Genomic DNA, 18,198 nt, shown 5'->3' with positions numbered 1-18,198 from the left:
AACTAAAAACAATAATTACATTTTTAGATATGACAGATTTTAACAATAAAGGTTACAAGAAATAAAGGAATCGGTAGGTAATGTGCTACTCTGAACAAACCTTACCTGAAATTATATGTTCTTTTAATCAGCTTATGAATTTACAGCCAGACATTATAACATCAGAGCTCACCTGCCTGTGTTTCTATGCAGTCTGTGGCTAATGTATAATGTTCATAGTGAACCATACAAATATATCCCAACTCCTGATCCAAAAAAAGGTGAGGGATGTAGATGGCGTTAGCTCAATTAATATGAATCCTACATGTTACGTCACTGCTAATACACTGTTGGTTTGATCACAGAGCAGCTGTTCTTTGTTAAAAAATAAATAAATAAATAAAGGCCGGATGTCCTACTATGCTCTTTGCAGGTTTTTTTTTTTTTTTGCCTATAAAGTTATTGGATAAAATTACATGTCTGAGCAAAGATCACAAATTAAGCCAACATCTGGCAGCTGAAATTTGGATATGATATCAGTTGTCTGATGTTGGTAGGGACAATTCAGCAGCACCTTGACATCACTGCCCAAATCTACACTACACAGTATGAAAGGAATCCACATTCGGCACGTAAAACTGAAAATAAATGACAATGGAGAACACAAGATGTCTATAATCTCAACATGAAAACAAAAACTGTAACCACTCATCTTATCCCTGCTGAATTAATCACACACAGCCAAATCGGAGGTGAGTCATAAACTAATCTCCCACATCCATGCCAACCGCCCTGCTTATGAATCAGGCTGCTTATGAATCATTGACTGTTAAAACTGTATGGGCTTTAGCAAAAAAAAAAAGGTTAAAGATTGCTTTTATTCTTTATGACTTGCCTGAGGAACAGCAGCTTATGATCCACTAAGCACATCTTAATCAATGTTCCCCTCCGCCATGCCGTGGCCTGTAAGGAGCAAAACAGAACATGATGGATATAATCTGTGTAAAACCTCTCTCCCTGGAGCAGATTAATTATGATCTTTGTAAGTCATAAACACATCCTTTTAATTATTGATGACTAACCCCATTGAAATGAAATTGAAATTAAATCTATCTGATTTACAGTGGCAGCGTTATGAGCCGCCTTGCTCTCGCCTGCTTTATAGAGATCGAGGAGGTAAGGCACCAATTGCATAAAACATTTCATTGGCTAAATGGACGCTCACATCAGAATTAGTTGGTTTTCATTGGCGCAAATCTCAGGGTTTCAAGGTGAGCAGGTTGATGGAAAGTGTGTGTGTGTGCGTGTGTGTGTGTGTGTGTGTGTGTGTGTGTGTGTGTGTGTGTGTGTGTGTGTGTGAGAGTGAGTGTGTTCTTGTTTAACTATATTGGTGAGGTCCAAAAAAAACGGGAATATATAGTACTTGTGGGGTCCGGACAGCTTTGTGTGGCCAAAATGCTGGACCCCACAAGTTTGAAGGGCTGTTTGAGGGTTAAGACTTGGTTTTAGGATTAGGGTTAGAATTAGGTTATGGTTAGGGTGAGGGTAAGGGTTAAGGTTAGGCATTTAGTTGTGAAGGTTAAGGTTAGGGTAAGGGGCTAGGGAATGCATTATGTCAATGACAGGTCCCCACAAAGATAGTGAGACGCACTGTGTGTGTGTGTGTGTGTGTGTGTGTGTGTGTGTGTGTGTGTGTGTGTGTGTGTGTGTGTGTGTACAGGGGGAGGGACCCCTGGTTTGCCATGACAGCTCTGCTTGAATCAAGTGTGGCACCCTCATATGAGTGAAAATAATGGAATCCTATATGTCTTTGGGCATGTCAGAGTTTCACAGCGGGCCCAAATGTAAAGTGACGGCCGGTCGCTGCTAAGGGGGGGGCAGATATGCTGGAATGGGAATCAGGCCACCATGAGGCCAACCCTGTGGCTGACCCGCAGTAAGCCAGAGACAGGACTCGCTGTCATCAAACATAAGGCAGCTAAACACCCCCATCCTTTCCTTTGTTTACCTGTCTGTAAAGGAAATAGAGATACAGAGGAGTTTACATGTGATTTTACTACGACAGAAGTGTTACAAAGTACAATATAGTAAGGACCATTAAAGGGTCAGTTTACAGTTTACTAATTACAAAGGAAAAGGAAAAAAAAGAATTCTCACTTGTCCGTGGTGAAAGTCTTCACTACATTTTAGAGGGACATATTGAACTTTTTGTTCCACCATATTTATTTGACTTTGTTACATTGCAGGTTAAGATTTTACATACAAAAAATGTTTGTTATAGATTAATTTACCCAAAAGTTGTTGATATTGGATCCACCTTGATAACAATGGTGCAGTCAGAACCACGTGGAGTTAAACCCCAAGAAGACTGTGGAGATGACAGTGGACTTCAGGAGAAGTCCCCCCCACCCCCCCTCACCATCCAGAACAACACAGTGGCCACTGTGGATTCTTTTAGGTTCCTGGGATCAACCATCTCACAGGACCTAAAATGGTCTCCCCAAATTGACTCTGTCCAGAAAAAGGCCCAGCAGAGGTTATACTTCCTGCGACAGCTAAGGAAGTTTAATCTGCCTAAGCAGCTGCTGAACACTTTCTACTCAGCCATCATTCAGTCCGTCATCTGCACCTCCATCACTGTCTGGTTTGGGTCAGCCACCAAACGAGACAGGGTCAGACTGCAACGGACAATTAGGGCTGCAGAGAGGATCATTGGAGCTGAGCTTCCCTCCATCCAGGACCTGTACCGGTCCAGGGTCAGGAAAAGGGCAGCAAAAATCTCTGCAGACCCCTCACATCCTGGTCACAAACCGTTCAACCTCCTTCCCTCTAGTTGGTGATACAGGGCACTGTTCGCCAAAACCAGCCACAGAGACAGTTTCTTTCCCCAAGCAGTCACTCTGTTGAACACTCAGAAATAGCCCCCACCCTCACACTGAACAAAGTCAACCACCACTGTTCTGCTCATCTACCTCATGTCTATTTCAATCCTACAATTACAATATTGTTATTAAAGGACAATTCCGGCGCAAAATGAACCTAGGGGTTAATAACAGATGTGTACCCACTCTGTCGCTCTCTGGGACATGTTTTCAAGCTAATCGAATGGGTTTGTAGCTTAAAAGACGCTAGCGTGGACCGCTGATTAGCTTACAACGCTAGTATTCGGGACACAGGGAACGTAAAAACAAATCGCTATTTATACCATTAAAAAGGCTCAAAATATCACAAAACTTCAACGATAGCATAATGAGGGTCCCTAAATGTTAACCGAAGCATTGAGAACTTTGTGAGTGTACAGACAGTTTATTGAAAAGATAGATTATAAAGACACTTGCGTTCATGTTTACATGCCGCCGCCGTCTTGGAAACCAGTCATGACTTACAGCTGGCGATGCATATATATCTGAATATATCATATATATCTGAAATAATCGCACTCTACATAACTTGTCTAGTATACTTACTCAGTGGATAACTGTCCATCTGGTCCCTCCGGTCTGGGTCGCCGTCTCCAATTTATTTTCGGGACATAGAAAAAAGTTTCAAGTACAGCCCTGTTTATCAGAGAGGGGAAATCTTCAGACTGTACAAAACACTGCGTCTCTTGGGCATCGCGGCGCAACAGGTCCCACTCCGTGCAAAACAGACACTCCTGTTCGGTGGCCATAGCTTCACAATGTCCGCAGGTACACCACCAGTTTCTCGAAGTACAAGGCTGTGTGCGGCATTGACTACCGGTAGCGCTCTCTCTCTCATAGCCCTTTCACGGAGGTCCTGCAGCTCTTCATTCAATAAACTGTCTGTACACTTACAAAGTTCTCAATGCTTTGGTTAACATTTTGGGACCCTCATTATGCTACCATTGAAGTTTGGTGATATTTTGATCCTTTTTAGTGGTATAAATAGCAATTTGTTTTTACTTTCCCTGTGCCCCAAATACTAGCGTTGTAAGCTAATCAGCCAGAATTGTCCTTTAATATATTACCATTGTACTGATCTGACTTGCACTGTACTCATATTTAAATCCTAAAATCTCAGTCTATTGACCAATATTGCACTATTCCTTCCCTCTCTTTTGTATATTTTTTTGTAAAATTGTAAACTCTATTGTATTGTTATACTGTATACATTTTTTTATATTCTTACTGTCATCTCTGTTTTATTTTTAATATGTTAAGTGTTGTACTTTGAGAGCAAAGATTACAGGAGTCAAATTCCTTGTTTATCTACACAAACCTGGCCAATAAAGCTGATTCTGATTCTGATAATAATATGATACCAAATGAAAAGGCTGCGGCCATGGTAATACATCCATAATAATAATCTCTCTAAAATGCACTATTATACATAATGAGTATGTTTACTTTTGTTTCGACTGTACTTCAACTTAAGTAACATTGTCCCTGCAGGACTTTTCTTGTAATGGGGTATTTTTACACCGTGGTATTATTACTTATTATATTGCTTATTATATTAATACTTATTTGGCCTCCACTGCAGTACAACTGAAGTGAATGTAAAAATTTGATAGTAACATCTCTTTTCAGAAACTTTCCACAAAAAAAATTGCCACTTGAGGTAAATGTGGGGAAAAACTGTTTTTCTATGTGTTTTATTGTTTGGGTGACGAGGCCCTTCATGCTAATGATATACATTATGTCGTCTGAGGAGACATCCATCGATCAAATTTCAATTTCTTTGGAAACAGTATGGCATGAATTTATGAAATAACCGGACATAATGAGCATGTAAAATGGCAATGAGCTGGATTATAGAAATACACACACACACACACACACACACACACACACACACACACACACACACTGTGACATCTCTATTTTATCCTCTGGCCATATTTACAAAACCGCCAAAAATTATAATTAGAAACCTCCAGCCTGAGATAAGAGGCAGTGGTGTATGGGTGATTTAAAGCGTTGTAGGAGTTTCTTGAGTTTGTGGCTGAGGGCAACATGCTCGAGTAAGTATGGGGGTCGGGTAACCTGGAACCACTTACAACAGAGGATGTCCTTTTTCTTTCCTATCACCGGTTTCCTTCCACTGTACTGTAACACACGTTAAAAAACAACAACACCCCCCCCCCCCCCCCTCTCCCCCCAAACAAGTTCCCCTTAAAACCATGATCCCTCAATCTGCTTTCACATGACTGAGCCATTATCCCCTCCCACCTCCCCTGCAGCACCAAGCATCCTAATCAAAGATACAGAGATGAAAAGGCTTTATTAATAAAAGTTCCCCTTCAGGAAGATGGGAACTAAATGATTGCTCAAATGTGCCCAATTTGAGGCAGATCTGCTGGCAGACTGGGCATCTGGACTGGGCGGGGCCAGCAGGAAACTCTTACATCTGGAAGCTGTTTACTCGGCAGAAATTAAGAGACGCACCACGCACAGATATACCACCCGCAGTCACTTACTTGGAGTGTAAGTGAGTGTGTGTCTGCGTAAGTAACACATGTTTTTGTCTTTCTTTTTTTTCAACTTCCATCCCATTTTCGGGCCGTTTTTCTTTCCTATATTGCTCATTCTTATAACAAAATCTGTGTGGTTTTACAGCGTCTCCAGCATGAAGGAGGAGCTGTTTCGTTTTGTGAATATATGTCATGGAATGAAAACAGTTCTCAGCGTCCAGATGTAGAGCGCAATACTGTAGCTGAGCTAGTTTAATGGATGCAAAGTGAGACAGATGCAGCCGTGATGCTTCATAAAAATCCATTTGTGCACAACAAGCCATTACACTTCTGCAACAGCGAAGGACATCCAAAAACATTTTATAGAAGATGTGGAATCTGTGCCTGTACAGCACAGCGTGTTTTTCTTTTTTTCTCGTACTACTTTTCTGCTGCTCAGAGGCTTTTCTCTGGTTGCTGTGGTGATGGAGGAATGTCACATTAGTCTGTGATTATCTCTATGAGGTCTGCATTCGGTTTCCTCCAACTTGAGTAATTGCATTTTTCGTCCTGCTTCTTCTTCTTCTTCTTTTTTCTTTTTTAATCAAACTCACAAACAATAAGCGGGCAAGCGCTGACAGAAAGTCAATGCGGCTCGGACAGCCGTTTGGTCTGAGAAGAAGGCCCGACATCGATGCCTTTTATGCTCGGGATGACGAGGCCAAGTGGGCCCCATCACATGGCCGCCAGGTTAAACAAAAAGCCTCTGAGCGATCGGCCTCGGAGGGCTAAAGCGAAATCAGGTACAGCACAGTCACCACTGTGCAATTCTAGTCGTCAGACAAAAGACTGATGCTATCTAATAAAGAGGGCTGCATCCATCTCAAGCACAAACATCAGCAACAACACAGAAAGGCAGAAGGAAGAAGAGAATGGGTGTGTGTAAGAAGAGGCAAGCTTGACAGTTGTTAACTCCCTCTTAATTTAATGCTAAATCAATCCAATATAAAATGTTTAAATTATACAATGTATAATGAATCCTAGTAACTTTGGTGACTTTTCATCTAGGGCCAATATCAATTTAAAATGCAAATCTGTCCAACACTTTGTTTGATGACCAAATACCTTCAATACGTTCCTATTATTCTCAGCTGTACGTTGTGTTTAATGCAAATTAGCAAATGTTAGCATGCTCACCCGCTAAATGAACAAGTCCTCCCAATTAAATGGCAAAATACGTCACATGCAAGTTCATCAGTGTCCGCCAAAAACATTATGGATCGCTGTTGCAAAAATGAATCCTTTTTTATGATCCAACATCACTGTGGTTAAGGTTTGGTTAGGTTTAGGCACGATCACAACTTGGTCAGGGATAGGGACAGATCATGGTTTGGGTTTAAATTACGACTACGTCGTCATTGTTACAAAAATAACCATGTGGTTAAGGTGAGGGAACAACCACGGTAAAGGTTAAAAGAAACCAACGTTGACTATTGGTAGGAAACAGGAAATGAACTGATAATGTAGTTTTTCTCGGGAGGACAGTCTCCTCTAAACTCAGATGTTGAACATAGCAAACATTATACCTGCTTGGCATCAGCATGTTGGTGTTGTTGTGAGACTGTTAGCACGCTGACATTAGCATTTAGCACAGAGCGTCACTGTACAAACTTATTAACAAATCAGAGGTCCACCGCCAAAAATGTGTCAGCCTGCGAGTCTGTGAGATGACAATATTATCCTATACAACCAGTCAGGATGCTGCTACTGTGTCCTAATGATAAATATGATCAAGATGTGACGTGTGCAGATTGCAGACACTTGCATGGTGCTGAGGGGTGAAAAGGTGCAGACAAGACTGGAAGAGGATGAGACATGACTGCTGTTAAAATTGAAAACTTGGTGAGAGTGCACTTTCATTGAAACGCGAGGCTCATGTCAGCTTGCGTGCGATCACCGCTAACATATGCATGACAGCGGCTGCGCTGAGATGTTTGCTAATTTCCCCCCATTTTTAAAATTCCATTTTATTTGTACTCATTGATTTTGTGTGAGGATGAGAATAGCCGGCCATCAGAGCTGCAGGAAAAAATGCTGGCACTGACCTGTGCATAGATAATTCGCCATGAAAGACAATCAATAAATAACAAACACTCCCTAATCAGCCAAGGAGCTGACAGAATGACATTCCATTATCCCCATCTGGCCCAGTGCAGTCAGAACAGCCAGACCTCAGAGGGCCAGGTTTCCCCCAACACACTTTCTTACCAAAGCCTGTCCTGGCCCTGATGTCACATCACAACACACACACATGAACAGACACATAATTGCCTTACAGACACAATGTGTCACTGCTAGTGCCTCTACCAAAACCATCGCATGAAATGTTGTAAAATGAGCACGTACTTGGAAGTGCAGATGATGTATTATAGAGGCCATTTATGTAAGCATAATGCTCCTCCACAACAAACAGACATATGTGACAGTTGGATATAACAAACATTCCCTTGTGTGTTACATGAAAAGTGTAGCTAACATTTGAGTTGAAGTAATTAAACAGCTTTGGTTAAGACAAGCAACAGAAGATAGGCGGTCCACAATGTCCCTTTGCTTCATTATATTCTGGTCAGGCTCGGAGGGAATTGCATGGCTTAGGTGTGTTATTAATAAGCATGGACTAAAATTATTTGTGAATATCCTCCAGGTGCTCTTGTTTTCTCCAACTCCAAAAGACTTGCCTTTTAGATATTAGGTATTGGGTTTAAGGGATACGCCTATCATTGCACTTGACCAAGGCACTGGCCTCAGTACTTCAATTACTTTGCAAGCAATTGGATCATCCCTTAACCAAGCAGAGGATCATTGGCAAATGTTTCAGATACATTAAAACAAACCCTTCCTTCATCAGCATTGGTGATGTTTTTCTTAAAAGAGACCTCTTCTTGTTGTGCAAATTAAAGGTCTTGGCGGGTCTTATATTTTGAACCAGATCTAAAACTGCATGAATATGTATAAATGATGAGTATCAGACATATTGACATGCAGACACTACCATATGATGAATTATAAAGTAGATTATTGCTGCAATTGTCAGCATATTTATTCACTACAACATTGTGCTAAAGAGGACATGCTCCCTATGTAGATATGAAGGGCTCATTCCAAGCTAAAAAAAAAAACATGATTCTTAGTTTGAGGTGATTATACACTAGCATAGTTATGAATATTATATTCAATTTCTGCCAATAGATCCCCCTAAAGACTGTCATCTATCAGAAGCAAAGGTGGAACGATCATGGCGTCTACAGCACTGCAGACTGTGGTTTGCATCCTGCCTCTTACTAGCCTGACAAGCCAGACCCACATCAAGATGTTGGGTCTGGGAACTCACCATTGACAGGGCTCAATCCGAGGGGCGGGATAAACGGTTGTCTTTCAAATTCCCTCTGCACAACCAGACCGGATAGCGCTACAACCAGGCAGAGCAAGGAAGAAGGTAGCGAAGCTAGTTGATAGATTAAACTTTTGCTGTATCCGGTCAGCAAAACTTCGAACACATCTTCTTTTTTTAAAGCGTAACTCTCGCCAAAATACAACCTAGGGTCTTTTTGTGAATGTACCTGAGTCAAACTTTTGTTTAAAACCATATTTAGGGCGGAAGCGCCACTTTTAAGAAGTACCGTATTTTCGTTTTTTGGTCAAATGGCCTTTTGAATGGGAGTTATAGGGGCACTTTTATGCTAGCCTCAAAATAGCTATTTTTAAAACACTAAGAAGGCTCGACACAACATGAAACTTTGCTCCAAGTATCACCAGGGTCTCTACACATGAACTCCAGCATTGAGAACATTGATTGTGTACCCAGAGTTTACTAAAAAGAGAGGCTTTGGACAACTCACCGTAGCTCTTGTTGTTTCCGACCGCTACCACCTCGGCAGTCAGAACGAGTCGATATCAAAACAAGTAGCCACAGATTTATCCCTTGTGCACCGGTGTAGTTAAGGTGTAGAGCCCCTGGTGATACTTCGAGCAAAGTTTCATGTTGTGTCGAGCCTTCTTAGTGTTTTAAAAATAGCTATTTTGAGGCTAGCATAAAAGTGCCCCTATTACTCCCATTCAAAAGGCCATTTGACCTAAAAACTAAAATACGGTACACCTTAAAAGTGGCGCTTCCGTCCTAAATATGTTCTTTGTTCTTTTCTCAAAGAAAAGCTTAACTCCAAGTCTTCCAGAAGACCGCTGTTCCCAACAGCAGCAGCCATAAGCCCGCCCACCGACTCTATACACAATGTGATTGGCCTGACCAGAGTTTGGTTTTTCCAGCTCGCAAGCCAGCAGAGAGTGCCTAGACCCCCCTGGCTGCAAATTAAATTTGCTAGGGTGCGTCTAGATTTCTAGGCTAGCCTCTTACCAGATATCAAGTAAGTTTCTTTTAGCCCTGACCACAATTTTTTCCTAACATTAACAAACAAACAAACCTATTGCTGTGGTGGCTCAGAATGCATGAATCAGTAGTTCCCATCAGTATTTCCTGTGACTGTCGGATGTGCTAGCTAAATGTAGGGCGCACTGCATCCTGCATTGGCCCTGAACATTGGCATTGGACGTGGTGAGGTGTGGAATTGTCTCATATGAGTGTAATTCCATGGATAATGGGATATACTGAACCATGCCAAATTTTAATCTGTTCACAGACGCAGCAAGATGACTGTTAGTTCAAACAAAAAAATATATTCCTGCTCATTGTCGTCATAATCTAAACCACTTCCCGTACTGTAGCTCTCCAGTCCCCACTTAACACATATCATTTGGGTGAGTCATGCAAATGAGCGGTTGTCTCCATATGCTTCTCAGACCACAGCTACCTCTGATTTATCAGTTTATAGTTTGTGTTTGAGGTGGTGTGACAGTTTTATGATCTTACATGGAAAGTTTTGTAGGATCATTTCAAGAGTACATTTTGCACTCTTTTGGGGATAACTATACAGTTTGAGTGCATACCATTGTCTATATATAAAGTATATGGCCAGGTATTGTTAGAAATAAAAAGAATATATTGAACAAAATGGACAAAACGCTACAAAGCATCACGAATAGTTTCTGCAGAAGTCAGATACATTTGATTTAATTTGGTGATATATTTGGTGCTATAGCAATCATCACTCTTCTTTTTTTTTGCTTATTACACCAAAAACCTCAGTTTTGTTGCTGCTGGCAAAATAAATGCATTTTCAGCGTCGATCTTTCCTGGCCTAATTGACACTGGATGTTTAGAACAGCAGAATAAAAAGCTTCCATGAAATGATGTGTGTATGTTAGGGTGTGTGTGTGTGTGTGTCTGTGTGTGTGTGTGTGTGTGTGTGTGTGTGTGTGTGTGTGTGTGTGTGTGTGTGTGTGTGTGTGTATGTATGTATTTGCCAATGAGGGTCTCCCTTGCTGACTTAGGGGAGTGAGGCTATAAAGGCAGTAAAGCACTCCATGTCTAAGCGGTTTACAGTGCACCCCGACTGGGAGGTAACAACACCAGTGGTGGATGTATACGCATGTTGTCTCAGATGTGTGTTGTGTGTGCAGGCATTTGACAAGGTGTAGTGCAGCCTACGGTGGTAATCTCTCATTGGTGTCACTCCCATTCAAAACATGAAAAGCAGAATGATAGACAAAGAGCAATTAACATTCTGGCTGTTGTAAAGGATGAATTTAGCAGCATAAACAAAGCCTCTTACCATGCAGCTGAACACATCTACTACAACATTTTGAGGTGCTTATGCTTGAATAAAGGATGGATAGAAATACAGGAACATTGTGTGTCAATGCCTGTGATTCTGCAGATTGTGTAATCTTCTGTTTTGTGTGTGTGTGTGTGTGTGTGTGTGTGTGTGTGTGTGTGTGTGTGTGTGTGTGTGTGTGCGTGCGTGTGTGTGTGTTTGTGCGTGTGTGTGTGTGTGTGTGTGTGTGTGTGTGTGTTTGAGGCTTATATTTCAAAGAGCCACCTCATCATTCACGCTCCTCTACATGAGCAGCTAGTTTTCATAAAGTGCCAATACGTCGCATGCACTGAAAGTTAGCGTGGTATCATGTTGCCTCTGTGCATGCCAAAGTAAGTAGGTTTCCCTTTTTTTATGTAAAGATAGGACGGAAATGGCAAGCTGTGAGTCATGTCTCCGTCTCATGCTCCATTTTGGAAATTAAACATTCTTAATTAATCTAATGGGGCTAATGTGGCGATACTTCCTCTGCCTGGAATCCTTCTGTAACCCGAGAGGCACCTCACACAACCGAGAGGTGCTGGAGGGCGAAGTGCTTCAAGCCGCCACAGGCCTTTCCGACCTGTTCTTTAATGACATCATCGCCCTGGCTGGATGGGCTGTCTCAGGGGCTGGTGAAGCATGGAAACATACAATTTGGTATCACTAGCCGGCCGCTTCTACAATGCTAATTACTTTAAATATATTGCAAATCGCAAATAAATAGCAGTACCACAAGACAAAAACCACTTATGTCCAAGAAAAACACGCTCACACAGTATCTAGTGACGGCCCCAACTTTGCCTATGAATGCTTTTTAAAGAGTTGAGGTTTAATTATTCAAGTGGCTCACTAGTAAGAGGAGTTTTTTTTTTTCTGCGCAGTGCTACCATCTCTCACTTCTTCACAACCGCATGTCACACATTTTCTCTGAGCACTCAGGGCCAAAATGAGTTTCAGTCATGGATCATGGCAAGTAATGAAATAATCCCAAAATGACACTGTGAAATTGCTGGATGAGAGAAGGTGCCGCTTGTCAGGCAGCTGATTCTATTCCCCCATCTATCTCTGATCTGTTGAAGTCACACGCTATCAAGGAGAAGTGCTTCTGCTGTATATATTTGTTTGAGATGTGCCGGCTGGTGACAGGGGGTGAAATCAGCCGTGTGGGAGTTATCGGATGTTCCAGTTTGTGCCCCCATAACATCGACATGAGACACCTCCTGCCTCTCCCACCGCTCATTTCTGCGGGCGGCAGGTGGTTAAAGGTGGGGAGTTGAAAGAGCAAACAAGAAGGCAAACGGCCACTCACTGACTTAACCTCTGTCATCAGAGTGCTCCAGTGTCAGCGCGCGAATCAAATCAAGATGAATGGGGCCTATCCCGGCCACTGGAGGCTCGCCTCATTGGGCCCAATTTCATCAGCGCCAGCGACTGTTCATATAGAAAGATTAATAGAGCGTCTGACCATGCTGCTGTGCGAGGAGGAAACACAGACGCATACAAATAGGTTCCCAGTCGACGGGCGAGAGGGAGTTATTACGGTGTTGCGCGACAGGAAGAATAGGTGGAAGCACCTCAGAGGGGCCGTCCACTTTGATTCCTAATTGATAAGGTTCCACAGTGGCATGTTCGTTTGTGAGACTTTATTGTTTTAATTGTGTTACACTTTGTCACTGAGCTATTGTCTGCTTTTTTTTACATCTCTCTTTCATCCCCGCTGTAATCGTACAGTGCTTCACATGGTTATTTGTGTGGCACCGAGGACCAGGGCGCTTTACAAGAGAACGGATTGGCCCGCTGCCCAGGCGCATTACAAAATACTGACATATTTTCCAATGAAACGTTAACATAAAAGTCATGTGCTGAGCTTGTGTATCTAGATTGAATTGAATGCAAGGGGATCTCTGTAAATCATGTAGTATATAAAAATCTGCATGAGTTTATATTACAAAAAAGGGAGGTTAAACAATTCAAAGCGTCGGCAATACAATCAGTGATTTCAAAGCAGCCAGCTCATCGTCTCAGTTTCATAAAGGTTAAACCGCTGCTTTCCCTCCAGCTATTATCCTGCCATGGCCATGTCCACAAGCTTACGTTTATGCTGTTACAACCTCCCTTTATGGTTTAGGATGTAATCTTGTTAATGGTGTAAGCTGTTTTGTGCACTATTGTTTATGTGTGTGCAATTGTGTGTCCCCATTCATTCTCCTCTCTCTCTCTCTCTCTCTCTCTCTCTCTCTCTCTCTCTCTCTCTCTCTCTTTCTCTCTCTCTCGCTCTCTATTTGTCTTTCTTTTAGTTCACTTCGGTCCAGGGGTACAATGCAAGGTCTGTAAATACAATTGTGGCCTGGTTAAGAGGCTCCACTTTTCCATTTGATGGGTAAATTTCTTGTTTGCTCCTTCTCCTTAACATGATTACAAAGAAGTTGTTGGTGCTTGTAACTTCCTCTCTTGCTTCTGTGTTAAACGGCTTCTTTAACACAGTACATAACCCCCCAACCCCACATTACTTCACCTAACCCAACCTATCTGCTTGCATTAAAACTATCTAAGAAACACAGCAGAGCAGATAGCAGGAATAACACAGAGAGCAAAGAGATGCTGTGTGTGTGCATCTCCTGTTATGTGCCCTTGGTGTTTAGCATATTAAAGCACTTCATCTCAATCACTGTAGTCAATATGTGGGCTCCCTTTATATCCAGGAGACACAGGGACATGGTGAAGTTACACCCACCTCACCCTCTGTTGTCGTAATTCACTGTAAGACCAAGCTGTTATGATGGCTACTCTCATCTGCCACTGCACTTTCATTCATATTATAACAAGGTGGAGCAGATGGTGGCTCCACTCTCAATCTGATATACAATGTTTATGACCAAAATGCAATGGATTACATTAAGACTGAAACATGCACATACATTTTTTAAGAAAGAAATAAAGCTGGAAGTGTTTTTTCTCTCATTTTTTACAGGTGGTTATTGATTTAACAGTAACACATTTACTTACATCAAAAAGCTGTGTCTGCAGGAACAGGATACAGTACATGCAACTCATGTTTACGTGTTTATCAATCATATGCCCTTGTTTCTCACAAATGCGTTGTTATGAGGGAAAAAAAAGAAAATTATTTATATTATGATAGAGTTAACATGGAAGGAATATGTGATGATGGGCCTCTCGAAATGCAACTGGACCTTAGTACTTTGTTCACTCTGGAGATAAAGAGAGACTGTCTATATCCTGTCCAAAGCTTCCTGCCTCTGCACATCCACATTGAAGCTGTTACATAATATACTACAGGACACTACAAGATATTCTAGGAAATCATCAAAGGGAACTTGTAATGCAGGGTATGTTTTCCAGAGGAATTCTTCTCTCTGTCATAATTCACATGCTTTAAATCATGTCAATATACAGTAGGCTCACTATAGCTTGAGTTTGCAATGTGCAGCTGTATTTTATTACACAAAATAATATGACAAATAAATATAACATTGTAGGTAGAAATGTATGTAGAGAACGTGGAAAAAATGTGATGGAGTTTCTCTTCTTTGAATAAGCTTTTACATGTTTCAACAAGAAATGTTAATGACTTCATACAGAGGGTCAAGGACTTCACCATATGGGTGAATACACAAAAAGGTTAACCCAACTGAGATCAGTGCAAATGATCTCTCTTCTCCTTCCTCTTCCTATCTGCATGGACATTTACTGCATATATAGTATACTGCACTGTACAGTTTGTGGTAGGGGTGTCACGATTCTCCAAATCCATGATTCTATTTGACTTTCGATTTTAAGTCTCGATTAAGGTTTCGATTTAATTTTCGATTTAAACATTTGTTTTTTAACAGGGACAGCAATGCCACAATAAAAGCCAGTAGTTGGTAGGTTACTTTTGCAACGGCAGTTTGGTTTCTCAGAGTTTACAAGGCGCAGTTGAATGCACCATTAGTTTAATGAGGTGCACCTGAAGACACCATGGAGTCCCGTCGGAGCGCACATGCTTTACCTTCGTTGTTTGTTTGCATAACTCACTTATGGGGAAAGCAAAATGTTGCCACACCGGTGAATTCCTGTGTCTTCAGCTGCGTGCTACCAGCCGGTAAGCTAAGCTGCATCTGTTGTTTTTTTGTTCTTCGGACATGGGCAAGTAGGCGGGTGTGAGGAGAGAATAAAAGGAAATACTGATGGAAGCTTTTGATTTTGATAAAATTTCGATTTATTTTTTTATTAAAAATCGAAGTGTGACACCCCTATATGGTAATACCACAAGTTGAAGCCACTGTACTGTAGCTTCTATACCTCTGCTCTTGGATTGCACTGACATAGATCGCTGTTTCATAACTCGACTCACCCCCCCCCTCTCTTTCTCCCTCTCTCTCGCACGCCCCTTGCCACTGGCATCACTCTCGTCCCGAGGCTTGCATTAATGAATTCAATAAATAAAGTGCCACACCAACCAATCCATTACGCGCATTCGTTTCAGAACAAAACATTAATCAATTCCACTGTATGTACTAATGCAGCGGCCCCAATCAATTTGAGCTTCTTATGACAATTAACAAAGCTTTAGCAGTCACTCTGAAACATGCTGGCCCATCAATTACTGTCTCCGTCAAACTGGCTGGCCCACTCAGCCCAATCCTGACTATACCTAACTTCACTGCGCGTATGCAAATGCTCACTCACACACAGAGCAATAGAGGGGTTTGTGGAATGCAGGATCAATTCATATCAATAATACATGCTTAGCAAGATGTGTTAATTCACATGCTTGATTACCCTTCTCCATATTCATGCAAGACTAGAGGGAGTAGGGAGTATCACTACTGTAATATACATATTGTAGAATAGAGCCATACTATTCAGTAACCCTCTTCCACTTCCATGGAATGGATCCACCCATTCTCACCTGACCTCATTCACTCCTAATTAGGGTCCATACTCACCTGACTTCACTCACTCCTAATCATGGTCTACTCTATAAGTCTCACTGATTTCCTTTGTTCTGGGTGGCAGCAACATGAAGCAGCATGTGAGGGCTCTCTGTCCCCACAATTCAGAGACAAAAACCTATGGTTGTTATGTGATAAAAGCACCATCATCTGCTTTGCCCTAAATTAATGCCTGCAAAGTGACAATTAATGGCTTAAACGGAAACATCAGTTGTCCCTCCTACATTCTAACCAACGTACCATGGTGATGCTCAAACTCCTGTGAACCAATCCTAGATGTTCTACACATATCTCTTGTGCGTTGTCTCTCCAAAGATACTTTCACATCAAATATTATATAATAATTAATCTAAATTCTGAGGTATGTAATGCTTTAGTTGGTTGGTTGGTGGTCTGACTGTGGTCTGAGTGTGTGGAGTCTGGAAATGTGCATGTAAATCATCTTGAAACTCCAATAAAGTTAAATAAAGGATGATGTGGGATTACATCCCTTAGATTGTTTAATTAAAAACTGACATGCTTTTAATTCAATTAGTATCCATAACTACATTAAAAGAGGCAGAAGCTTCTGTTAATGCAACTATGATTGAGAACACCCAAGCCAACCGCCTGCTAAATATAGACATCACACTAACAATAGTCAGACAGACAGGCATTTAACAAAACAGGGATATGTTTAATTCCTTTCAGCTATCGACGAACAATACAGTTAAATATTCTTACACATAGTTAAAATGGAAACGCTAAAAGAACCCTTTTTTGGTCTGCATTTTTAGATAAAATGTAGGTTTTATCACAATCAATTTTGGGTGAAATAATTATCCTGAAAAGACATAAAATGCTTGACTATATCTGTTATGCAGTTTGCCAGTCAGCCTGAAAACTAAACCGTTGTTTGTACTAAAGTTGTTTGGCTGCGCAGCATAGATTAGTGATAAAATAACCACAGGTGCTAATTCCTATTACAGTTGTCCCTCCTTATTCATTATTGTGCAGATTTACTTCCTCATCCTAAGCTATCTCTCTGAATGCCCCCTACCCCCCTATTCTCCAGCAGGCCTCGGCGGTGCCCCTGGGGCCCTGATCCCATGTCAGAGGCAGCATGTTGGTACCAGAGTTCACCCCAGAGCATGTCTGCCTGCATAATTAGAGAAGTGAATCCAGCCACTCTGTTCGGTAGAAAAAGCGTAGCCCTCTTCCTCCCCCGCCCGTCTCTCTCCAGCCTGCCTGCCTGCTCTACACGGCTTAACACAAGCGTGTCATGACTATAACAAAGGTGAGCGGAAGATGGTAATTAAAAATTAAAGTGGACAAGGGGTGGCTGGATACACCTCTTTTAACAGCAGGCAATCGAGGTGGAAAAAAAGGAAAAGACGTGCTGGTGGCAAACCAAAAGAGTCTGCCTCTTAGGAACTGCCTCTGCTTCTGAATGATTTGGGTACGGTCAAAGAGAAACTGCGGTTGTAACAAAGGCTCTTTCTCAGATATGTAATATCCTTGTACAACATGTACTGTAGCAGAGAGAAGTGTCTCATTTCACAGTTTGACATTGGGGATTAAGGATAAATTAAGGATAGGCTTCAGTTGCATGATCACCCTAAATTATAGGGAACAAAAATAAGGAGTGCATTAATCAGATAAGAGCAAAGAGTGAGGAAGAGGCATTAAATAAGGGCATTAAAGTAATAATGCAACTTTTAAACTTGCAATTATTGGCCACAACTCATCCTAAGTATTAGGAGCAGTGGAGCAACTTGGGGTTCAGTGTCTGGCTCAGGGACATTTTGACATGTAGCAGGAGAAGCCTGGCTTGAACCGGAATGCGTGGTTATGGGGCGACCACAAGCTATTAACGCTGACATGTTATCACCTTTTATATGAAGATATGGCCAACGTGTTAGCAAGCATTTTATTAACATGTAAACACAGTGCAACATTAACATTAATTTACTGTCATGATTCTGGCCACTTGGCAAATGTTAGTCCAACCACTAAACTAAAAACCACTTGAGGGGGTGGCAGTAGCTCAGTCCGTAGGGACTTGGGCTGTTTCAAGTCCCAGTACGGACCAAAGTACAGAGTGTGGATTGGTAGCTGG

The sequence above is a fragment of the Sander lucioperca genome, chromosome 10 (assembly GCF_008315115.2).
Source record: "Sander lucioperca isolate FBNREF2018 chromosome 10, SLUC_FBN_1.2, whole genome shotgun sequence".
In the NCBI taxonomy this organism is placed as follows: domain Eukaryota; kingdom Metazoa; phylum Chordata; class Actinopteri; order Perciformes; family Percidae; genus Sander; species Sander lucioperca.
Note: the sequence above shows the minus strand (reverse complement) of the source record.